Below are 26,734 nucleotides of genomic sequence, written 5' to 3' on the forward strand. Positions count from 1 at the left end.
AGTCCAATCGAGATTTCAGAACTTTTGCAGTATTCTTTCAAAAATTTCGAAAGACCTTATCGAATATTCGTGTCTTTGTCCCCTTTAAAATCGGCCGGCATCTGTCCAAACTAAGTCCACGTATCTCATCCAATAATTGCCTCTAAATCAACACGACCGATAACCACACGCGAGGAGGAGAGGAGCGCATCAATAACATTGTAAGTGATCCTCTTCGGCAACAAGACACGACGTGCGGTCCGCGGAAACAATTTCGTGGCGATATCCTGACGTGGCCGGATCGATCGGCTTCCCTCTTCGTAATTTGAATACAAAGATCCGACGATACGATCGATTCCAGAAGAGTTTCTAACGTTCTGATCAGAATTCGCGCGGAATTCTTCCTCTCGGAACGAATCGAAAAATTCCCCCGATGAATTTAAACGGATAAACCTCGTGTATATTAGAAATCGAGATTCTTGTTGTTATAGATTCTCTTTCGAGTGGATAGATCAAGTAGTTTTCGATCGTGTTTTGAAATGTGTGGTCGTCGATTTATATCAGTGGTTCGAGTAATGGAGGCTAATTTGGAGGATTATTATTTCTTTCCGATTTTATAGGAAGATTTAATTTTTAGAAAATATATTGCTTTTTATTGTAATTCATTATTTCGTTAAATGCAACGTAAAAATATATAAATATATAGAAAAATAAATTATATAATGTAAGTTGAAGTAAAATAAATAATACTCGGATAAGAATGGAAAGAATAAAACAAAATTATTACGGTTTTTTAAATATAGACATAGACATTAGAAATATATTTAGAATTGAAAATTAATTTTCGTTTGATTGGCGATTTGCTCGAGTTTCTGAATTGCAGTTATTGGGCTGGGATTCAAAAAATAAATGTTCTGTAAATTTATTTAATTATATCTTCTAAGGATTTCCGAGGTTTTAATCTCGTCAACAATTTTGATTTTAACAAGTTTTTGGATTCTTTAGAAATTATTAAATTTTTCCTTTTTTAATCGTGATTAAAAGAACATTATTATCCATAGGATGATTTATGTACAATATCTCATATGGTATTACATCAGCTGACACTGGTATCAGGGACAGTAAAAATTTAATATTCATTTTAGTATCGACTGGAAAAATGAGGCCGGCGATTGAAGAGGTTATGATGCTTATATAAGACTGAATATCGTGAATGATGGTGGTTCACGTGGGAAAAAAAATTTGGGGTAGAAGGATGAAAAATGTTGAATGTCGAGGAAAGAAAAATGAAGATAATGTTGGAACGAGATATCGTGTAACAAGATTTCGTGGAAAATTTCCCCTCCTGTGATATTACGTTTTATTATCGTTATCGTCATTAAGAAAATTGTGATTGTAATGAAATAACGATTAAAAAAAAAATACGTATCCCGTACTCTTTAACGCGAGAGAATTATAATTAAAAATTTCATTCCGCTCACTCCATATTCATCAAATTCGCGCTTTTTGCCCAGTATAACTTTCATTCGTTTTTTTTTTCTTTCCACATTTCAGAAAATTTTTCGTGAACGAACCCTCTGGTCAACAAAATTAAAATATAGAAATATTTCTCAATATTTTAATAGAAAAAGAAAAAAGAGAATTATAATTGAAACGTATGATATAACGTTTTGCGACTAGTTTTTCCAGAATAGCCTTTGATTCGAATAGCCAAGCGATTTGAGAAAAATCATGGAAAATTACACGATGGGAATGGGTGTGGAATGGCGTTATCCCGTGCACGCGCGGATAGCTCGTAATTAAAGCAGGGCCGTGGCATAAATGCGCATCTGATTAAGCGGTTGACGCTTGAATCGGCTCGTTAATTTGACATTCGTCGAATACGGAATCGGACTCCCTGTAGCCGCTGCGTTTGTTATTTCCGAACGGCACCGCGTTAATTACGTCATTGCCACTGATAATAATCGATCGAAACGTCACAGAATCGTTTCGAAAAATTTCACCTCCGATTAATCCAAACTCTCTCTCTCTCTATCTATCTATCTATCTATCTATCTCTTTCGCATTGTGCGGAGTTCAGTTTATATCATGAAGATATGATCGAGATTTTGAATAATGGAAGATCGTAATGTGGGGTATTTACAAAATTTAGACGTAAATATAGATACGAGTCTTCGCATGTATAAATAGAATAATTTTAATTATCCGTGTTTTAGAATATTTTTAAAATAGTTTTACTGTAATTCCTGTAATAAAATAATTTTGCCACGAAATATAATATAGATTCGTTTCTCGTCTCTCTGTCACGATATTTTTAATCGAGCGATACCGTTAATCTTTCCAATCATCTTCTAGATCTCTGTTCCTCGACGATCGTCGCAATCGGTTAACGTCGATCATTTTTAACGAGACCGGTTTGTCCCGAACAGTTTGCACGTGGCGCGAAACGACGACCAATCACGGATAACAGAGCGGTGAAATGTCACAGCGAGTCACTTTTCGAATTGAACCGCGTTTCGATGATAGATACAAGAGGCGTCACGTTGTTTCCCGATTTCGAGTCATCAAATTGGGGAATAATTCCTCTCCCTTCCTCCTTTATTTTCACATCTATTTTCACAATGGTCCCGATGGTTCTTTCGCGCTGAAAAATTAGGAGAGGAGGAATGCAGGCGGTTCGAACAAGTGTACCATTATCGTGCAATAATGCGATCGTTAATTAAACGCAAGTTTATCGGTAGCTCCGGGTATTGTAAAGGAGACTAATTCGAAACGTGGGTTCACACGTGGGTGTGCACGCGTCGATAAATTTGCGGACGGTTAATTAAAAAGTAATTATTGGACGATAAACGATTTCATCGATGCGAACGAAACTTGGTGCACTTTTGATAAATTGCGATCGACTTTGGGTATTGATATAATTTTGGAACATATATAGTTTCTTGAAAACCTCGATGTATCTCTCTGTTCTTGGAAAAATTTTAAAAAAATTTACCTTTCTATTATTTTCTTAGAGGAAACTACCTACAAAAATTTTGCTTCTTTCGTTTCACTCCAATTCCTGTTAGAATTCTTCATACATTCCCTTTAATAAATGTTTTAATGTAATTTTTTTTTTAAAAAATCCAACGTCTCTATTTCCAAAAGAAAACACCGAAGGTTTCTCTTTTTTCTTCTCTTCTCTCGTTAAAAATCCTCTGGTATCCCATTCCTGTTTTATTTCTCAAAAATAACCTTAATCTCCGTTTCCACGGAGAATTATCAAAATCCCCTCTTCCCAACGAAATACAAAAAAAAAAAAACAGAAAAATGAGATGAAAAGCTCCATTGGCATAATATTAAGAAAACAAGAAAATACGATTACTGCCCTTGTGCGAATTTGTTTAAAAATACACGGTAATCACGTAAAAAGGAATCGAACGTGCGGCAGACGCGGGAAATATCTTCTTCCTCGTCGAAGGAAAATCGGCTCCCGGCCGATCTCTCGAAGCTGTCTTATCGCATCGGAGGAGGGCTGAATCCTCCACAGGGAATTCGAAATTTGTTTCTTATCGAATTCACTCTCTGTCACATACCGATCAGGGATGCATGTACGTGAAACAGTTGGTGAATCGAGACACGTAATGCACTGTTGTCGAGGCGAGTATTCCGCCAGCCGATCCTTCGTTTCGAAGTGGATACATGGAGTATTTTCGAATTTTCCACGAATCGCAACTCTGCTGCCGCTGTGTGCCGACACGTGATACCGAATTCGCGAAGCCAAAGCTTTGGAGAATTATTGGATTTCTTTTTTTTTAAACATCACGAAGTATATGGGAAATTATGTTTGTTCTACCACAATTTTCAAGATTCTTTTCTTCCTTTTGATCCTTGTATTATAAATTTAATTCAATTAAAATATCGACAGTTTTGAAATATATATGGAATATTTAATAATTTTCGCAAATTAAGTAACAATTCTTGGTCCCTTGATCGAACGTCTTCCTTATTTAAATTATTAAAGCATTTTAATAAAATCAGAGAAAAAGAGAATCAAGGATAAGGATCTACTTTTCGCGATAAATAATATTTTATGCAAATTCAATTTTCTTTGACCGATAAAATAAATAAAGATTAGCGTAAAATATTCGATTGATATGAGAATAACGGATCGTAAAATTAGCGCAACGTTAACGATTTCACACAGATTTGCCGCGATTAAGAAAGAAGGGGAAAGAGCGAGCAATGGTCGAATCGTGGCCATATAGTCGATATAACCGTATATGCGCGCCATTGTGATCGTGTTTCGATTCATATACGCGATCCATAAATTGAAAAACAAAGCGATCTCGGAGGATCGTTTCGATCTCGCGACGATGTTTGGACGTCAAACAAGCGGGGGTACCATTTTGCAGCGAACAACACCGTATCGAGTGCCATTATCGACTTGACGTCGATAAACAACCTTTTTTCCTCCCCCCGGATTCGACCCCGAGCTCCTCTATGAATAGTTTTAATAAATCGTGCCGCAGCGTATCGAACTTTTGCAGATCGAATCGAGTATCGGATCGAATATAAATCGTTATATTTCAATTAATTTTCCATTATTCCTCCCCGTATTTAACATCATATTGTGTTACATCCTGAATATTATCGCGAGAAATAATATTTCGAGTGAAATATCCCGCAAAAATGCACATTTTTCAACCGATGGCGCCTTCTCTAATCGAAAAACCGTCGAAGATATATTATCAGAATATTTCAATTCGAATTCAAAACTTATCATCGAAATTAGGCGGCTCACTTTTTTACACCACGCGGTTGTGTTTATGCTACGCAGGCCTCTCGTCCCGGGTCGACAAACAAACGTGGACGCCAAACACGCGCCCGTAATAAACTTTCCACGAGTCAACGTTTCCACTCGTTCCCCCGGGCAACGATTATTATTTGTCCATCAATTTTCCATTCACTTCCATTCGCGCGGCTCACCTTGCGACCGGTCCGGCTGCGACGCGAGCAGAAAGCGAACCGAGAAACGGGAATATCCGCAAAGCCCTCCCTGGCTTTCAATATGTGGCGGCCGTGTGCGATCGTACGTGGCAGATCTGCGCCAGACACGTCTGCCTCGTGGCTCACTTCCATGTGGAAACATTATTATTCCACAATTGTAGCGGACGGATACCTTAAATCTCGCGTGTCAAACACGCGGTTTTCACGGAGACCGATGAAAGGAGACGGGTTTGAAGAACGCTCGTCGAAATTTCCAAGTTTTCCTATATTTTATCGCGTGTAATCGAAGTGTATTTTGGAGACCCGTGAAATTTTAACACGCTGACGATGTTACGCGCAAAGTTGTACTCTGCCCGATATTTTAGATCAATTCGAGTCGCTTGTGACATCATTTGTTTCCATCGTTACATTGCTGAGGTCCTTTACAGCTTTTGTCGAGGGGTGCAACTGTTAAAACTTCTGGCCCAAAATTCGTTCCATAAGAAAAATGGAAGAGTTGTGTCAACCTCACCTTTGTATATAATACTTTAAAATTTTACATTCTGATTTTTTCAATAAACCACTTTTGTATTATCCTGTGCAGTATTTTTCCAAATACTTCCAAATGAAGATCCTTCGTAAGTAATCGAATAAACGAATATTAGATAGATTGGTTACGTTTCTTCACAAGTATAAATATGAAAACAAATTCAAATTTCTAAAACCCAACCACCAAATCAAAAGTACAGGTAAATATATATATTTATATTTCGACCTGGAGTTGAATTCTTGCTTTAACGATCAGCGAGAAAGAAGTTCGAGAGCGAAGGAAGAAAGAAAAGCTCGAGCTTTCGAAAGTGTATATTGAGACGCGGCGCGAAATTCAAATGGGTGCACAACTTGTCAGGCTATTCGAAAGGAGAAGAGGGAAAAAAGGTGATAATCCGTGAGGGATGAATCGAAGAATTTTCTCGAGGATATCAGTGACCGATTTTTTCCCCCGCGGTTGAAATGAACGAAGGAACGACGTGTTTCGATAATTCTTTTAAACGATAGGGGCGTGAATATTTTTAATTTTTAATTATTCTTTTCGGATAAATTCGAATTACGATAAAACAAGGATAGATATTATAAAAGCTGGAGAACGAATTTTGAAACGTATGATCGATAATTCGAAAAAATTGGTAACATTGTTGGTGAAGTAATAACAAGGATTCGTGATATTAATTTTGGAAATGACAATGACTCCCTAAATTAATATATTATATTTTCTTCGAATGATAAAAGAAGAAACTATATGATCCTCTGAGCGTAATAATATACAAAGTTCATTAATTTTTATTTAAAATTTCCTTTTTCCTTCTTTTTCAACAAAAACAATTCTAACAATGATACATTAAAAAAGTTAGGTGACGAATTTTGAAATATATAATTAAGACACTCTCGAAGAGCAATTTGAAAGAATTTCACTCCCAAGTTATATCCTGTTACATTTTCTTCGAACGATAAAAGAAGAAACTATCATCCTCTGAGCATAATGACAATTTTTATCAATCAACAAGTGAATCAACTATTTCTAGGTTATAAAATTCTCTCAATCGATCGATCCCATTATTGAATCGTAATTCGAGCAAACAATCAACCTTGGAAGAATAAAATTTTCCCTTTGACGAGTTTCTCTTTCACGAAAACGCGTTTTTATTCCTCCCTATCGGGTCCAGTGGCCGCCATCTCCGCGTAATTGGCATCGAGCAGAGCGCAGTATCAACGTTTTACCGACGTTTTAATCGAAACTCGCGATACCGGAAACTTTGGCGCCATTTCCCACGGAAACTATTTCGATTCGAAATAACGCTTCAACCGTATTACAGCTTTATCATCGGGGCTCATCGAGAGATTATTCTTGGATCAAAGGAAATGCAGTTTCCGAACAGGAACGGCCCTTGAACTCATCGTAGATAAAATTGACGACCATCTGCTGGTTACTCGACCAAGCGACGCTGTGTTCTCGACCACCCTTTAATTAGTCGCTCTATTATGGAGTATACTCCACTAATCATAATCGTCTATAATTAACACGGAGAAAAAAGAAAAGGGAAAAGTGAAAGTTTATATCGACGGGATTTCGTCTCGATTTCGTCCGCCCTTTGTAACATTTTTGTAACATTGCAACATTTCGCCGATACATTTCATCGACCGATTCTTTTTATTTTAATAAATTCTCAATGATGCTTTATTACTTTTCCCCCTTCTAAAAAAACTTCTTTCTAAAGCTTTTGACAAAAACACGAGGTTCCATCTTCTTCAAAATACATTAAAGATCTTTTCCCCTCTTCATTCAGAAAATCAACCACTCTCTTACCTTCACGCGCCCTCCAGCCAGATAAAATTACATTACGTTGATCGTTGAGCAAAAATCTTTCTCCTTATTAAATTAAATCGCCATTAAGCGCGTTCCTTTCCTGCACACTTGCATAAACGAGCGCTTGTACAAACACACGTATTACGTACACGCTGTGTATTTGTAATTCTCCTCCTCCTCCTCCTCCTCCTCCTGTCCTCTCGTCGCCTTTCGCGTTAACCGCGCAGCTGGTTCGAAAAGGAGCCGCGAGCGTACACGGCCTCGGCGCATGCTTGACCTCTGGTACGCGGCTGGATAATTTGTAACGCGGTTTTGCCGGTCGGCCTCGGCAAAAAGCAACCCCGAGAGAGGCGAGACCGCCTTTTTCCCAACGCTCGACCGGCCATACCGCTTAGGAAAACCACTACGGCAGGTTGTGCGCGCCAACCACCGTGCCCGCTCGCCTGCATAGGCTGCGGCTTTATCGCTGTGTCCACCTCGGCCTTGCAGCTGTCTGTTTATCGTTGCCTCCAAGGGGACACGCACAAGCACACGCTCACATCACAGTGGAACTTTTCGGAACCGGTTCACCGGGTAGAGTAGACCTTTCGAGTGGTCTATCTGGAAGGGGAAGAAAGGGTGGAGATCAATGGATCTGACTATGACGCTATTTCGATTTTTGTCTGAACGTTGGAGCAGAAAAAGAGCATAGGGTTTTACGTTGAGAAGTGATTTTGAATCGAATTTTGATTGTATATATATATATAAAGAAGGAAAAGTGTGGATTTTTATGTAATTGAAACGCAATTGATAAATTAAATTACGTTCCTATATACTTTATATAACGTAAAATCGTATAGGAAATGCGAGAAGAAATTAAAAATTTTGTCGTCAAAAATCTATTAGAACATAGAGGAAACCATGCCTTTAAAATCGCTTTTTGTTTCATCCCGATATCTCGATCCGTTGCGAAGATATAAAGAAGTTAAAACGGTGCAGAGTTTATGAATGGAAGGGCGACTTTATTTTTCTTGGAAATGCGTACTACGTTTTTTTCCAGGAATCGCGTCTGTCGCTTGTCTGGAGTTTGGGATAGGTCAGTGAGGTGCGAGCGAGAGGTCCGAGTAAGCGACGAGCACGGAGATAGTAAACGACTAAAAATTACCCTTTTCTTTACACGACGATATCTCGGGAACCGGAAGTCCTATCGGAATAAATGAAAAAGCGTTTCAAAGAGTAAGATTCCGCGCTTCTAACGATCGTTCACTCGTTGACCGGAAGTCGCTATTCCCGGAGTTAGAGCTATTCAAAGTTTTTCCAATTTTAATAGAGTTTGATCGGATTCGAGGCGAACGATTAAAAATTCTCTTTTCTTTGCACGATGATATCTCGGGAACCGGAAGTCGTATCGGGATAAATAAAAAGGCGTTTTAAAGAGAAAAGTTTAACGCTTCCGACGATCTTTCATCCATTGACCGGGAATTATTATCTTCAAAGTTATAGCGGTTTAAATTTTTTCTAATTTTTAATAGAGTTTAATGGAATTTCAAGCTAAATTACACGATTGATGAATATGTTCATCAGTCTGAAAGAATATTTAACTAATGATATATTGGGTTAAAATTGCAGGAGAATTTCGTTGATAGAATAAATATTTACAGAGGTGTAGCAAACGAGAATACCATTCAGATATAAGAACGCAGAATTTAGGGTAGAGAATTAAATATTACCGAGCGATAAAAAAACCTTCCGAAGATTTAATTTAATCCCATGTTCACAATAATGGCAGGCATAAAAAATGCTGACAACGGCACAGTGAGAGAAATTCGTGGCTCGTATTACGACAAAAGGAAGCGTTCCCTGGGTGGGCTATAAGCAACGAGATATGTGAAGGAACCAATTTACTGCTCAACCTGCCCTGTGAAACCGCAACCCAGTTCGAGCGTATATTTCACTTTCATGAAAAGTAAATTTAGCGCTAGATTATTTCAATTTCGTCCAATCTTGTTGCTTGATTGCGCTTTATTGATTCCACAGGATTCCATTAGAAAACGTAAAATACGATTTAAAACTCGTACTCGTAGAAGCAGGATTAAATAATAATCTTAATATAACAATTTAAAAATATAAGTCAGAATTGAAAGAATGAAATACTTCAAAAAAGGATCGATATTGTATAAATTTATCGGGTTTTCAATACGAATTTACAAATTGCTTCAACAGAAAAAAATTTCAGACAGAAAATTAACAATTAAATCAGATAAGAAATGAACGGAATATGGATAATTTTTATTTAAAAAATATAACTATAAAATATAAAATCTTAACACAAGTTGACAGATTACTCCGCGCGAAAATTAAATTCGAGAATTATGAAATTCATTCGAATTCGATTCGCGATGTGAAACGGTCGGGCATGTTGCAGTCACAATTTTCGCCGACAAAAGCGTCAACGTTTCAACCTGTAGACAAATACGTCGAAATACGTCTTCCTCGCGTGTCGTTAACAAGGATTTCGATTTCCTCGAAATTTTATTTTCCAAGTTTGCCGGAATGCTCCATTTCCGCCGTGACACCCGCGAACTTTCACATGCCCTTGTCATGCAATGCCGCTCAACCCCTCTTCCGGAAGTTATTCACGCGATCTCGAAGATCGTCTGAGAATATGAGTCTCGGGGGAACACGCCTCTAATTTGCAGGCTCGAAATAGCGGCCTTTCTTCGAATTCTGTTTCGCACGAATTCCACTTTGAAACAATTTTTCTCTGTTTTATTTTTTCAATTGAAAGATTAATTCTTTTTATTTGGATTTAATGAAGATTTAATAGTAGAAATAAATTATATTTGGTAGAATAGAATTTTTGACATTTCAATTCTCCAATTTTTTGATTTAATAGGTATTTTATTTTCCAGGGCAATCGGTATTATAACTAACAATTATCGTTTCAGGCATTTGATTTACAATTAGCAGTTGAGTAATATAAAATTGAACGTATTGGAGAATGTTAAGAGCTTAACGAGCAGAGAGATTTAAAAGTTTCATTCTTTTTCTAATACACGCGTGATAAATATATCTAGTTCTAGAAAGTAAATCCATAGATTAGTTCCGAGAGATTAGATTCCAAGCAAACGGCGTGTCAGACTAAAAATTCAACGTTCTATCGATTACAATGATGTTCGATAAACCGTTTAATTAGCGATTTTAATTACGAGTCTATCAATTGTTAACGAAAGGCACTTGAAGAAATTGGCTGACACGGTGAAAAGTTAAATACTTAGAATCCAGATTATCATCTGATTACCGATCAAATAGAACCAATTAGAATAGAAGTTAAGATTTTCCTAAACTCGTAAACTTTGATAATTAATTGTTCTGTTTCTTGTTTGTTTCAGGTAATGAAAACCAGTATATCCATCTTCTTCGAGTTACTCTTGATCGAGTTTCGAAAACAATATTCCTATCATAATCCTTGAATACTTTTAAAAAGTAAGTCAATCTTTTACGAATAATTAAGCACTTACTCGCGTACAATCCATCGATAATATAAATTAAAAAAAGATCTTTCAAATTTTTAATTATCAACAAAACGAAATTTTCCAAAATCAATTGAAACCATCAACTGAAAAATCCTCTATTCATTCTCGAACGATTATCATATTTATTATAGAAAATAATAAATATATCGAATTCCAACCAGATTATTTTTCGCCCCAACAAACCTTCTCCATCCATCCTGTGCGTGCGAGGCACGCGAGAAACCAAACGAACCTATTTCTGTCTAAAAGTGAAACCTTTTTACTCGAACCTTACCTCTTTCCTCGACGCGAAGTTCGCCCGGGACGATATTGAAATTATGCGCGCAATGCCCGAGGCGGCACGGCACAAAAGGGCCCAGCTGCTCGAGCATAAATCGGCCGGACGAAATTCCTCGCCGCCCGATACACGCCTCCAAGTCGTGGAAACCCGAGGATTCCGGCTTCCATCGAGATCGCGAACGGTGGAAGCCCTTCGACGAGTCGAGATTACGAATTTATGGAGGTACCCTCTTAAAGCGTCCCTCCCCCCTCTCTCTCTCTCGTCCTTTTATCCCTCGAATCTGTTTCACGGTGCCATTTGGCGAAACAGCTGCCGAAGATTCCCGATTCGACATCTGCTGACCGCCGCTTCGAGAATGCGTAGAACAATGGCAGCCGCCCTCTTCGATTGTAATTCTTTTTTTCCTTCGGTGAGCCAATGGCGGAGAAAATTGGGATCCTCGAATGGCGCCAATTCTCGCGCGGCGTCGCACCTCTATGCTCGACATTTGTCCGGGGATAGGCTGATGGACGGCTGTCTGCAATTTCGTTCACGGCTCGACACATCACATTTTAACGAACGAGTAACGAACGACGACGCGTTTTCACTTATCATTTTTGTTTTCTTGCCGCTCAGTTTGTTGAGGATAATTTGTCGATCGATCGGATCAAACGAAAGAAATTTTCTTGTTTCCTTTTTTTTTTTACTTTATTTAATTGAAAATTGTTTTATTTACTCGAGTTATTAAATTCATACAGCAAGTTCGTTACATATATATTGATTAATTTGAAATCGTGAATCTTATTAATCGGTTCAAATTGAAAATGATAATATTTATTTATCATTAAATTCTCGTAATTTCCCAAATTTATCATCGCATTATTTATCATTCATCTTCGTGTATCTACATTCCGTTTTCCTAATATTCGTAACCATTAACATTTGTCAAATTTTTCAAAAGTTATCTTCTATTATCCATATTCTATTATCTATATATCTACGCAAACACTGTTTATAATTCGAGCAGAGTTATCTCAATAAAAATGAATTACTTCGTCATTGGTATCGTTATGCCCCATTTATACTAAGCTAAATAATCTTATCATCGAGTCACAAGCCACTAATCCCTCTTCTCTATTTTCTTCTCAAGTCTCTCAAATCTCTCAAAATTCGTCGATCACTCTTGTAATAACTCTTCCAACGCTTCAATTTATGCAATCAGATTCATCAGAAGCATTAATTTTTTCACATCGATTCGATTGCTGTTCGATCATTCTTCCTGATTTGATTCACGGTTTAATTTTCTACTTTATTCACTGATTTTTCTACCTTGATCCACAGTTCGATATTTCACTCATCTTCTATTTACACACTAGGAATATTTCGAGAGATATCCGATGGTTAGATGAACAATTACCCCGGTTAACGTTCGTGGCCACGCGGAGAGTAAATGCTGATATAAAGTGAAATAAGACTGGGAGATTTTGATAGACTATCTCCGTTGCCCGGTGATTTAAACGCGCACGTTTCTGGTTCACGGTTCAAATTAGTTATTCGCCCCCTCTTCTCCTGAATTACCCGTGAAATATGAAGAGAAAATGAAGCCGATTTTGGTAAACGTTGTATGCGCCAATAATATCGTATCAATACGTAATCAATCGAATCGATCGATTCTTAATAATTTTGCGAGATTCCGTTCGATGAAGTTTCGATGGGATGAGTATACGTGAGAAAAATATACATCGCATGATAGAATAGAAGGAAAGATGAATTTCAAATATTTGTTTTTAAATAAATGTTTTTAATTAAGAAAAAAGTGTGCAAAAGTTAATCAATGCAAAGGAAAGGGAGTCTCATGTTTGATTATTTAATGGTAATGTTATTAATGAAATTTTATAAATCAAAAAATCTTTTATATAATAGCAAGTTTGATGGTGAAACATACGAAAATAAATTATTATTTTTATTGCGATATCTTCCTTGAAAATATCCTCATAAATTTATATCGAATGTTCTTATTACGTTGGAGTTAATGTATATATTTGTCTTAAATTAATCGTATCAAATAATTTTTTAAAAGGTGCGAAAGGATAATGATCGATTTGAATAATTTTCCACGAACCCGTTGGTGAGAATCGTAATCGTATCGAACGGTAATTACATACATCAAATGTTAACGATGTTCGTTATATTCAATTATATAATTCAAATATATTCGTTTAGGACGATATCACAACATCGAGTATTTGGAGTAACAATTGTTGCATATTTACGAAGAGACAAACTCTGCAAGCGTATTATATATATCATTGGACATAGATTCATCCTATATGTCCAACTCTATATTCCCCAATGGCACCGCGTGGCATTCATAAATTATAAATGACTATCAAGGTAAACTAGTTATATCGCTTCTGGTTGGTAATTTGACGTGAATCGGAATTATATATTTCAAATAATATTCCTATTTCCGTGATATCCGAGTTATCTTCAATTTTTATCTTTAAACAATATCAATGATTATCAATATCATCATCGTGAAACTGTTTTACACAACCACGAATAAAATATAAAATTATAAAATTTTATCCATGAATCGTCATAAAATAATTTCCACTTATTTAATGGATTTAGTAATCTTGAAAATTATCGAAGTTTAAAATAAAATCTAAAATCACGAGTTAATTTTTAATACTTAAATGTATTCCTCGGATATTCAGATAAATTTAAGATAAGACCGAAGTTCAAGCAATATAAATTAGAACTGACAATAATATTTTTTCCATATTTTCTAAATTTTCTAATTCGCACGCCTATGTATAAAACAGATTTCGAATCGAGTCGAAAGATTCCAATCTCCATGAATCGATAAATCCACAAAGAGAGATAGAGAAGACCGAGTTGCCTCCCGCAACACCGAGTTCCAACAAAGATTGAAAGATCGGGATTCATAACTAAACTCGAACGTCTTCTTGCCGTGCCATCGATATTTCGATTACATAACCTTATCTGGCATCACGTTCGAAATCTCGGATCGATTGGACCGGTCCAGCCGAGAACGAAGCCTGGTCCGTCGATGGAAAGCCAAGCGAAACCTTAGACCGCTACGTCACCGGAGAACGGAATCCATATTGAATTGGAAGGAAGCCGGGATCCCTTCCGCGCGCCAAGATAGAGTTACTCCTCTTACGACGTAGACGACGTAACAGCGCGACGATAATAAACAGGCATGAATTATTCATTATCCGGTGTCTCGAGGTGTCTCGCGGTTGGGCGCGAGGTAAACGTTGGATCGTGTTCAAAAATTCATAAACCGATCTCTGGTTATCTTATAGGAATCTGTAAGCAGGAACATGGCACTTGACTAGCTATTGCGTTTAAAAAGAGAACGATTTTTGTTCGGTCAGATCTTCTATTTGACAAAGTTGCAAAATAATAATAAGAGAAGTTTGAAGTATTCACAGAATGTTAATTCTAGATTGACTAATTTTAAGTGTTTATGTTTGTTTGGAAAGATATAATAATTTGAAAATAGATAAATATATGAGTATATATAAATACATTAGTGTAATCAGCGTGAAAGTTGGTAATACAAGAATTTTATCGATAAGCAAATCATTCTCATACTTCAATAACCCTTATTCCTTTCTGTATCGATCCTTCGACGAGTAATAAAAATCACAATGTTCACAGCCAATCTTTAGCGACGAAATAAATCTTCTATCCGCGAGAATACCGCTATACAAAAGCAGCCAACTTACCGACTCGATCAAATCAATAAAACAAAAATACAATAGACAACTCTTGGCTAAGAATACAATAATACATTTCATTCTCGAGCGGCAACAATATACCGTGTCATTCGTATCATCAAACCTAGCTCGTCCGCGATTCGCCGCTTACACTCACGCCGATTACACTCATGCCGCTGTCACGACGAGGATACCCCGTCTGTTTGCTTTATCCGTGACCCTGGTGGCAGGCTAACAAGACCCCGGGGCCCGTGCTACAAGACATCGACGATTCTGCGGACTTCGATTCGCCCAGTCATTACAACTATTACAACGGGACCTTTAATTCGACCCCTTCGATTAACGACTTCATCTCGCAGCGAGAACGTTCGGGTCGCGAACGTTATACGCCGAGCGTCACGTGTATTTTATCCGTGTGTGCTCGCCTCTCCTTTTTTTTCGCGAATCTTCTCTCCTTTTCCATCATCCGAAGAGCGGAGAATGTTATTTTCGCGAGAAATTTTCGCGTATCGATGAAAGGCGATGGAATTTATCGAGTCGTTTGATTTATTTTATGAACAAACGTTTCACGAGATGTCGAGCCCGGGTTTTTGTCACCGGATGTCGGATGGCAGCGAGTAACTCAGGTTTTTGCGGTGTACGCGGCGATAAATTGTCGGAGGAGGAGCGGTGCGGGGAGGTTTTGAAAATGCTTGGAAATTTTCGTCGAAGGTTGCGAGCGAGCCGAGATGCAAGGAACACGTTTTGATTTAAAGGATCGTGCTTTTCGCGTTTTGACCGGTTTAGAGATTGCGATCGTGAAATATTTTGTGGCAGGTGGATAATGTTGAATGTCGATCTCTTCCTCTCTATTTGAATATCGAAATATATTTTTTTAAGGATAAATGTCGCTTGCGAATTCCTAATAATATTGCATCACTTTATTCCACTTTATGCAACCGATGCATTGAACATATATTTGTTATACGGCATTAATTGAAAACAAAATGAAGAAGAAAAAAGATGTTTTACGACCCACTTCATACTCGGTGATCGAGTAAATCACATATCATCTCAATACACGCGATAATTACGAGAGACGTAACTTACCACAAATTGGACGAACGGTAGATCGAAACGGTACTCATTTCCTACTCTCCCCAACGATAAAAAGAATAAAACTAAATCGATCGTATTAACAGTATTAAGATCGTAAAACAAACAAAAAAAAGAAAAAGAAAAAAAATTAACCGTATCCGTTAAAATATCTCGAAACCGATAAATCATGCTTTCCGATATAAATGTTACGCGGTCGAGTTATCCCCGAGGAGGCTCGAGTTCACAGTGAAAAATTGCTCACTCTTAATTCCCGCCGACATTTAAAGGAACGCACTTAATTTTTCGTAATGGCCAATCGTAGTTATTTATACGCGCATTTATGTACGAATCGTCCACGATGGAGAGAAGTCATAAACGAGGATCGTGCAAGAGAGGCTTCCACCAAATTTTCCTTCATTTCCAACTCTTCCATCCCTGCTGTTTTTCTCTGCTCATCGATAGTTAATGTAAACGCGGCGTAACGAATGAAACTTGCCTACCAGTGAATAGTTGAACAGCGCGCTATCTGCCGGTGTAATTAAGCATTTTGGCTTGACGAGACGCGAGGAAACTTGTTAAGAGTCGGTGTCTTGAAGGATCGTGATTCAGCGTCGCGACACGTTCCTGTTGACTAAAAATAAATAGTTCTTTGGAAATTAGTTGGGGAGAAGATTGGTTCGTTAATGAAGGGTTTTCTGGGTAAATTTGATTAGAGTGGTCGAGAGTGGAAGTGTTTTATTTTTGGAATAACAGTGAGAAAAGTAGTACCGATTCCATTACTTTTTTTTTTTAATTTAATTTTAAAATATTCGTTGATAATTTTTGTTTGAGAAGATTATACGAATTTTATCAAGGTGACGAAGGAATAATGTGAGTATAAAATATTATTATGATTCATTTTTGATGATTCGTTGCACGAGACTGTTCGAGGTTATGGACGAATAATGAAATGTAATGTTTATACATTTTGTCGTATAATTTTAATGATAATAGATTGAAACTTTTAACTGCTGTATATGATATTTATCGTGAGTTTATAGTAGCGTTATATGAAATTCCTTTTAAAGATATTGCGTATAATAAAATATCGTGTATCTTTCAAGGTTAGGTTGATGCATTATGACACCATAAAGAAACTTTATTAACTTATTCTGGAAAGAGATCGTATATTTTCTTGAGTATTCTTATTATAAAAATATTATCTTTATTTACTTCAGAGTTCATCAATAATTACAATTTCAGATTAATATTTTTCCATCCATGCGACTTATCCAATTTCATTACTCGATTAAAAACTCAACATCGATAAAATTTTCTGTTCTAATCCATAATCAACATCGATCAAAATTCTACAAAACAAATTATATCTCTTATATCTCTAATTTTATTCAATTATTTCAACCATCTTACCGTTTTTTGTCTCTGTTCGATATTCATTTTTCTCGTGTCGTTGTACAATCGTCTTTCAAAGAAGGAGGCGCCGCCATTCGGTTGAAAGCAAGATTCGGTATCGAAGGCGCCGTTTGGTAATCAAAGAACGGTACTCTGGCTCGAGGTTCAAGGGTCGACGGGATTGCGGGATGGCGAAGAAAAAGGGGGCGAATGTGTAATTATCAGGATCGAGAGAACGTGGATAATGAATGTCGATCGGATCGCGGTGTTGGGCGCAGCTTTCGCGGTTTGTCACGCGATCGGATCGAAAATTTTCAACGGTATGCAAAACACGGTATACCACTTTCGTCTCTTGCTTAATGCGATTGTGTACGTATTCATACGTATGTATACTCTCGAGGATGTGTTGTATACGTAATTTAGGTCCACGAAGAATTTACTTATTCTTGATCTCCATCTCGCGTGTTTTGATACGTTTCTTTACCTTTTGGTATTTTATCAATTTTATTTTTTTAGGACTGATCGTTTATTGAGAATCGTACTTATTTATGTAGATTGCCTGATTTTAATCTCTAATTAGTTGTGAATTATTTGTTGAGATATTGCTCGAAGGAAAATTAAATGAATGTGTGGATGTTATATGAAGTGCATGTTTCTTTAAATGGAATCTTGTGATTTTTTTTATTAAGATGTTAAGAAGCTATTAATTTAAGTGGCATTATTGAGTTTGATTTTGCAGCAGGAGAAAAAATATAAAATAATTTGCTTTTGTTTTTTTCTATAAAGTTCTATAAAATCAAAATTGAAATATTTTAAATAAATATTTTAAAACAATTATTTTCCAATATGAATAGCAAAATAAATTTTTGTTTGTATGGGAAATAGTAAAATAGTAGAGCCAATATTTATATAAATTAAAATTAAATAAAAAAAATTATTAATATTATATTTTTATTTATTCCTAAATAATTCGTGTCAAAAAAATTTAAAAAAAATATATTCTATTTTAAATTTCCAATAAAAGCATGCTATTTGTAAATTCTTTTTTTTTTTTTTTTTTTAAGTGGAAAGAGATATTGATGATGAATTTTTCGATGCATATCGTTGAAATAGGATCCTAAGGGTAGAATTCAGGATTTTCAAGTTTGGGATAGAATTGAAATACACGAAAGAACACTCCAATCTGTAGTATAATCAATGCAATAAATAGAAACGAATATTTGCTTGCGTGCATCGCGTATGAGTGCGTTATTTGTTATACCGTGCAATTGATCGCACTAAAGCTTTCATCATATACATCGCAGGCATATAAAATCTTCAATCTTGAAATGATAACAAAGGTTTCGATATTTAATTGTCATTTAAATCCTCCATATTTTATTCTATTTCTCTCTCTTTGTTTGTATTATTTTCGTTCAATTTATTAATATCTTCGATCAAATATTCTTCTCTTTTTCTGTATATATTTTTTATAATAAAGCGTGGTAACCTAGAAATAAGTAAAGGAAATAAAATTTGAAAAAAAAAAAATATGCGTTTTATATAATGATATATAATATATAATACGATTTATGTTTTATTAGAATTAAGAAAAATAATACGAATCTATCAATAAATATCTAGCTTACGTGAAATCAGTTTGCATATTTTTCTACAGGATTAAAAGTCTCTCCTCTATTCGAACCACAACATACTCATCTTTACTTTATAAAATTGTTTTCGCGATTCAATAAGTTATCCAACTCTTTACCTCCTGATATTTTTCCAATTTAAATTACATTTTTATTAAATTATTATATTTAATTGACAATTTTTTTCAAAAAACTTTTATAAAAAATTTCATCTCGAGATTTTTCAACCTTCATTCATTTCAATTTTGTTATCTCTCTTTTTGTGCTCTCTCTTTCTCACTCTCCCTTTTTGTACAATTTTTAATTAAAAATTTTTTTAGAAAATTTTAATGAAATATCTCATCGATTTTTTCCCAAACCCGACTTTTTATTTTAATTCTCGTAAACTCGTAATATTTCACGATCAAAAATTATTATATAAATCATCGCTACACTGTTTGCTCTCACAACATCCCTATAACGATATTCCATCTACGAATAAACCATCGTGGAGCATTATCGTCCATTGATCCAATTCTGACAGATTTCTCCACGAACCCGCCCAAAGGGAAGAAAGTTTCGATCGAGAGTATCCCCCTCGATGAGAAGGAAAACTACTATCGTCGATCCCCTCGCCATCTTCTTTATTTTCTCCCTCCCCTTCTTTCTCCCCTCCTGCATACCTCTCACATCGCAGACGTAATAATTCTTGATCGGGACAGATGGAAGAAAACAAACACGTCCCGGTTTAAAATTTTCTACTCGTGACGTCTTCATTTCGCGTGCGCCGCCACCGCAGAAATAAATTGTTCGCCCGTGGCCTGTCGGGATCGACGAATCGCGTGTTCATCGATTACCATCGACTTTGCATGGGAACATTACGAGGAAGCGGAGAAAGCGCTCGTAGGCGGCGTTCTTCTCCCTCCAACGATTTCTAAAATATCCATTCTTTTCCAGCCAACCTCTTTTCGGCCCTGTTTACCTTTTTAAACGGTAATTGCACGCTAGCTTGGGTAATCGGCTTTTATCGTGGAAGGACACTCTGTTATTTCCCCTCCTCTCTTGAAATATCTTCTCTCGTGCACGGTTTCGTGGTCGGGTAATAACGGTGTATATTTTTTTCTTTTCTTTTCGGAGATAATAAAGTGGATCGCGTCGCGTGGAAAAAGTCGTGTACGTAATTTTTGAAGTTTTTCGGATTGCTCGACCGTTCTTTTTGGAATTCTTCTCGATCATAACATTATGCAACTGGAAAAGAGGTTGAAGATTATTATGTGGCTTCGAAAGAGATTAGCAATAGATTATAAAAATGACCTTTCTCTGAAACAATTTTATATTCACGATTACAGATTAAATACAAACACTTCATTCAAATATAATATTAATTTATCTCGATCGTTATTACATTTTCACTCAACTTTCTATTTTCCCCATTTAACTTTTCGAGGGTAGAAATACTCGCGCGGAATATTATTTACTTTATTCGAAACGCGTAAAAAAGAAATGGAGTTATTAAACGTAAAAAAATGAGCAAAAACTACAAAAAAACTACGCTGTTTCAATTTTCCATTTACCGTTGAGTCACTCGCCGCCAAGCAGAGCGCCAATTGGAAACCGCGCCAAATTCAAACGACTGCAATAACTTCACCTAGAATATCGCCTGGATGTAACTGAAATATCGCAAGATATTTCGATTAATAACGCTCAAAAAAAAAAGAAAAGAAAAGAAAAGGAAATCTCGAAACGGCGCGGATGAAAAATTCTGAGAATAATCGGCTCTCTTGGCCGGCAGCCTGGGGTGTCGAGTTATTCCCACTGGTTTCCAGCGGCCAATTATTATCTCCTGTGGGCCGGATGCCAGGCGAAAGAAAACCACTTACGTGACACGATAATAATAGGTCCTCGTGCACCGGATTACGCGGAGCTTTTGTTCATTAGCGTACCATTTCGATTTAATTGACACCTATGACCCGGCCGGCGTCGGCCTCATAGGCGAGTAATGGATATCCTCGTCACTTTGTGGAGGCCCGACACACGGTGGTTCCACGCCAAAACCGATCAACCGGATGTGATTTCCCTTCCCAAAGCCACTTGCTAAAGCCGCTCTGGTTTTATTATTATTTTCTTTTTATTTTCGTCTCTCCTCTTCCTTCTTTGATTTTCGCATCGAAGTTAAAGGATAGGCGAGACTCGTTCGGTCAGGGATTAGAAATCATTGTCAGAGATAAAAGTGGGATTTCTTTATTTAATCGTCTTTGATGTTTTTGAGAATGGTAATAAAGGGATAAAGAGAGACGAGGGACGTGATGTTATTTTTTTTTTCTCGTTCCTCGATGTAAAGAATTCGTAAACAAAATATATAACTTTCGGTTCTTTGTTCGTTAATGAATTCACGTGTATGTAAATGGAAATTGAATAAATTATAACGTAATCTGTATGTCGAATTTCAGTTAATGACATTAATTGATTAAATTTTTCAACGTGACCGAAATTTAAATTTCGAATTGAGACATTACCAAAAAAGAAAGAAAAAAAAAACGCGCTACGCTTAATCCTGCTATCTCGCGACGATCGCGAATTTTTCGAAAAAAAAAAAAAAAGAAATGCAACGAGAAAACGGATCGTCGCATAATGCGAGCCATAATAATCTGCAGATAATACTTTCAGATAACGTAAATGGAGCGTTGAAATGGACTTGGTAGATGCGATCGGGCCCAATCGAGTATCGTAAAGATTCGGTGTAAATCATTTTAACACCGGCCCCATTAACCGGTGCCCAATTAAATAATAAAAATAATTAACCAGGAAAAAAATCACCACGAGACACTTCGTCGAGAGTTGATCGACGAGAGAAGAAAAAGTAAAAGAAGGAGAAGAAAAAGAAAAATAAGGGGGAAAGGGTAAAAAAAGACGAGGATCGAAAAGAAGAGCAGCCGATGTCGTGGATACTCTCCTTCGAGAATCTCGTTTCGACTCACTCGGCCCAGTCCATTAGCGAATTAATACAGGGAGAAATCTGGTAATATATTCATCGATCGGCAGTTCGATTTTCTCGTCGCCGGATTTCTTTGTGCTCTCCTTTCATTCGGGGATCACGCGCCACTTCGGTTAATCATCTCGCGAGATTATTAATCCCTGTTCGATGGAAAAAGAGTCAGCTTTCTTCAGAACGTTTCGTCGATTCGTGCATTATGCGAAAAATCGATCGATTTTTTGCCCCGTTGCACGCAAGATTGATCGTGATTTTATCGGTTGCACACGCGTTTTTCTCGTCTACGTTTATGATGGAACGTCGTCGATCGTCTGAATTAATAGAGAGACAAAATTTCGAATAACAATTTGGAAGAAATCAATTTGGATATACGTGTGAAACGATTTAATTTCAATCGATCAATTTTTAACCTGTTGCGAACGAATGTCATCACTGTGACGAAAGAAAGTTAAAAATAAAATTAAACGAATCAAATATATTTCTCTTTGTTCCCAATATTTTCGATCTTTAATTTATAATCTCCATGTAGAAAATATCTTCGAGAATTAGACTCGAGAGTGTATTCGTTCGCAATATGTGAATTTTTATTATGTAAAAAAGTTACCATGATGATTTATAAAATAGATTGGCTCTTCTTTGAAATTAAAACTCGAAAAATTTAAAATCTCTTATTAAACAAATATTGCCCTTTTATTTTACACTTTTATATTCGTTGGAATAATTTATACTCGTTCCAATATCCTTATTTTAAAGAAGACGAACAAGAAGATGATATTCGATATTCGTGCAAAAATCCAATAATCATCGTCGAAACTTTCTTATGAGCGCGATTTATTGATTTTTGCCGTCCCGGTTTTTCTATAAAGATTAAATTTCTGTTTAAAATTTTATCTATTTAAGATTCGAGAATTATTCCTTTTCTTAGCGTTCAAAAATCAAAATTGATTCTATACTCGATTATTTCGATATTCAGGAAATAAAAAGATTCTCCAATTAATATTTTTCTATTACCATCAGTAGTCTCTGGAAAATCTCTGAAGATATTTCAACTCGATACTTGGAATATTAATCGTTAAATTAATACCGTTTATTCAATAACGTAATATTTGAACATCCTTTCTTTTTCTTCCCTCTTTCTCTGCCCTTCTCTGTAATATAAAAAAATAACGAGGTAATTTTCGTTCCGCCGCTTGTGTGACGTAATAGGCCGTTCCTTTCGAGCCGAATTTTAAGCGCTTTCACTCTTGTTCGAGATCGCGTCCCAATTTTTTTCTCCACGACGAAACTCTAGAAATAATAATCAAGGTACACGTACGAAAATCGAGGGATCGTTTTAACGAGATCGCGCGATAATGTTGCGTAACTCGATGATTCGAGTTCATTGGAAATTTGCAACATCGTGTTATCGTGACGATAGAATATTTACGATTTATTTCAATGCGATACTTGATTTTTTTCAATAGATACACGTATTATTTCTTCTCCTTTTTTCTTTTTCAATTGGATTTTCCCGATATTTTTTAATCGAAATGAATTTCGATCCCGTAATTGACGCCATGACAGCGTTTTCAACACTGTTAAATCGATTAAGGGGAAACAAGTGTCGCGTTGTTCATATTTTGTTGCGATGATAACGATTGAATTTCGCGTTGTCACAACTCGAGCGAGTTAAAAATCGTAGTGATTTTCGTTAAATTCGATGTTCCATAAATCTTCGAATAATTGTTGGATTTAAACTTAAACTTGCGGAGAGAGAACTTTTCTTATTAACACGAGAATCTTGTAGTACGTTCTCCATAAAATCCTTGTTTTTTTTCCAAGTTTATGACATTGTTGCAGCGATATAACAAGCATATACATATTTTTCCTAGATGGTATCTAATAGCTCACGAATTCTCGTCGTAAATTCAGTCAAAAGCATTAAGAAACGCGATAACACTTTCAGGCTACCCTCTATTTTCTATATTCTCGAAAAAAAGTCCATTATTATTAACAATCACAGAAGAAAATACGTAACAATTTAACAGCAATAATTTTTTCTCCTGGCAAAAACTTATATTATTCATTAATTTCTCATTACACAATTCGTTCTGATTGATTCTCAATTATTTACCGTGTTCTTTAATCGCTACGTTCGAAGCAACATTTAAATACAATATTTTCGTAAGACGACCGATTCGCCAATTAAAGAATTAAACGAAAAAATCGTATGAAAAATAATTAAAGATCAAGGAAACTTAAGGACAACGGTGTCCTCCAAGATCGGTTTAATCGGAATTTTTCAATTTTTCATCGGGCTGGCTGGTGAAATTTCGTGAAGGAGAATCGGGATAATTCGTTGAACCGACGACACTGTCGCGATTCTTTTGTCTCGTTCACGAAATTGCTTTCGCTCGCGTGTGGAAACGTGTGTGTGTCTAACAGAAAGAGGCAGCAAACGGGCGATTCGTCTTCGAGTTGATGAGAAAACGTCGTTTTCCCGACGAGCTTATCTCTTAGCTGCCAGAACCAGTTTCGAGGAATGAAATAACCCGGTAACCAGGGATCCTTCAACCGTTGGAAATCGAGCAACAGTCCCCTGTATCCGGGGAACGGGGCAAGTTCTCTCGAACTCTATTAATCTTCTTTGCATATCGAACGAGAATCGTTCGAACGTCGACCGCTACCGGTTGTACGGATGATATCGTGTTTATGCATAGATAATATGCCTCCACTTAACGTCGTCGACACGGAGGGAATAAGTCAATTAACGCGATTGCTTTACGAGGGTATTTAATAGCGTTGCTTGTTGAAAGCCGATCATATTGGTTTGTTTAGTCCTTTCGTTCGCTAATAATAATTCGTTATCTTTGGTTATCCGCGCCGTTTGCTCGAGAATTTTGTATCTCGCTACGATTTCTCCGCCAAAAATGTGCACAGCACTCGAGAAAGATTTTTTCGTTTGCCGATTTTTATCATTGAGGAATGGGAAACAAATGATGAAAACGAAATCTCGATTTCCAGAGGAAGACACTCGATGATACGATAACTCCAATCGTATATCAGTGGAATTTTATGGAGATCGATTACAGTCGACCGACCGTTTGAAAATATCTTATGTAATTCTTTCTTAATTAACAAACCGACCAACTTAATCATTTCGACAATTTTATCATCGAGTTTCGAACAATAAAGACATTTTCTTTTAAGTTGTACGATATAATTTTTCAGCGAACGAAACAAAATATTCGAACGTATTTGTTGCGAACGCGTCAGTTCATACGAAGCAAAGGCGCTCCCGATGATCCGTTCGTGGAAGGGTTTCCAAAAACCGGCGGGATATTTACATAAAGGTGATTAGCATGCAGCCAATTGACGTGAGCGTGGCAAGCGTAAGCGCTAATAAACGGCCAAACTTGATCTAATTATCGAACCGTCGCGCGCCACCGTTCATTCAATCGAAACGCACGTGCTGATTTCAACTCTCCATCGCGTAATTGCATCTATTTGCTGTTATGACCGATTGCCCCGCTCAGCTGTTCTTGCCCTCCTCTTGTTCCCCGTTTAAAAAAAAATCACGGCGCGCGATCCACGCTTGCGTCGATCATAAATGCATGATCTTTTTTTTTGTTCTTCTCTCTTTCTCTCTCTCTCTTCTTTATATTCCGTTCATGTGTCGCGATTGGTTTCATGCAAATGTTTGGCGAACAGAAAATTGACGTGGAAAATATTGACTGGTGGCGGAGGAGGGATTTCGGTGCACGTTAGTTTTTTTTTTTTTTTTTTTTGAAATTGAACGACGAAATATCCGAGATTCCGTGGATAGATAGATAGATTTTTATTGAGGGGGAGTAGTACTTTTTTTACGATCGGCTTTGCGCCGATAAACGTCGTTTAATTTCGTCCCCTTTCGCGGGGGGAGAGGGATTTATTTTCGGGGGGAAACGCGGGCTCGTCGCGATAATGATCGTAAATATTTCGTTGTTGAACGTTTAATATTTTTTTTACATTTTGCGAGGGAATTGGGATCATCGATTGGGAATAGAAAATAATTAAAATCGGTGGATTATTTGGTTGCCGGGTGTGAGAATATGAATGGAAGATAATAGAATTGAAATATCGCGTTTCACTGCATTGCGAGATAATTTATATAAGATATAAATTATTTAGTACCTTAAAATATAGTTTAATATAAAATTGATGCTTTTTTAAACACGATTTTGCTATTTCTTTTTTGAATTATTTATGAAAATTACGTGTTATTTGCTTTACGATATTATAGATACTTGCGTGATAATCTTTCGATCAATTTCTTCACAAGAACGATTCTTGTGATCAAGATCGGTTTTATCGAGCATCGTCTTTATGAAATTGTATTAACATTATTACAATTCCAACCATTACATTTCGTATAGAAATCAAGCAAAATTTAAACATCTCATCGTACGAATATCAATCGTCAAAATTGAACCCATTTATATGAAAAAAAGATCACAAAAGAAATTTTGCCCGGGAAAATCTGGGATTCGAGGATGAGAAACGAGCTGCGAACTTGGAAAAAGTTGAAGAATCGCGTGTTTCCGTAAAGAGCATCCTCCCTCTCTTCCCTCTCCCTTGAAATTTTAATAAATCCCGCGTAAGAGGCGTAATCGAAGGGAGAACAAACAACCCCTTCCCTCGCTCCCCCCTTTGAGAAAACACTGTTACGGATCGGAGTCCAGGGAACCGGGTTACCTTGTTCCCAGGTAACGTGAACGTCTGGAAAGTTATTGTCCGCGGATCGTTCTTCAAAGAGGGCGAAGCGAAGAACGATAACAGAGCGGATATCGGACCTTGTTGGCGGCCTTTA

At 36.7% G+C, this 26,734-nt stretch overlaps 1 protein-coding gene across 2 annotated transcripts in view; it reads left to right on the forward strand.

Annotated features, from left to right (window-relative positions):
- LOC107994067 (fat-like cadherin-related tumor suppressor homolog) overlaps positions 1-26,734 on the forward strand; it is a 466,334-nt gene that overhangs the window by 196,688 nt on the left and 242,912 nt on the right. The gene's annotated exons all lie outside the window — the stretch shown is intronic.

This window comes from Apis cerana, linkage group LG6, assembly GCF_029169275.1.
Source record: "Apis cerana isolate GH-2021 linkage group LG6, AcerK_1.0, whole genome shotgun sequence".
NCBI classification, from domain to species: domain Eukaryota; kingdom Metazoa; phylum Arthropoda; class Insecta; order Hymenoptera; family Apidae; genus Apis; species Apis cerana.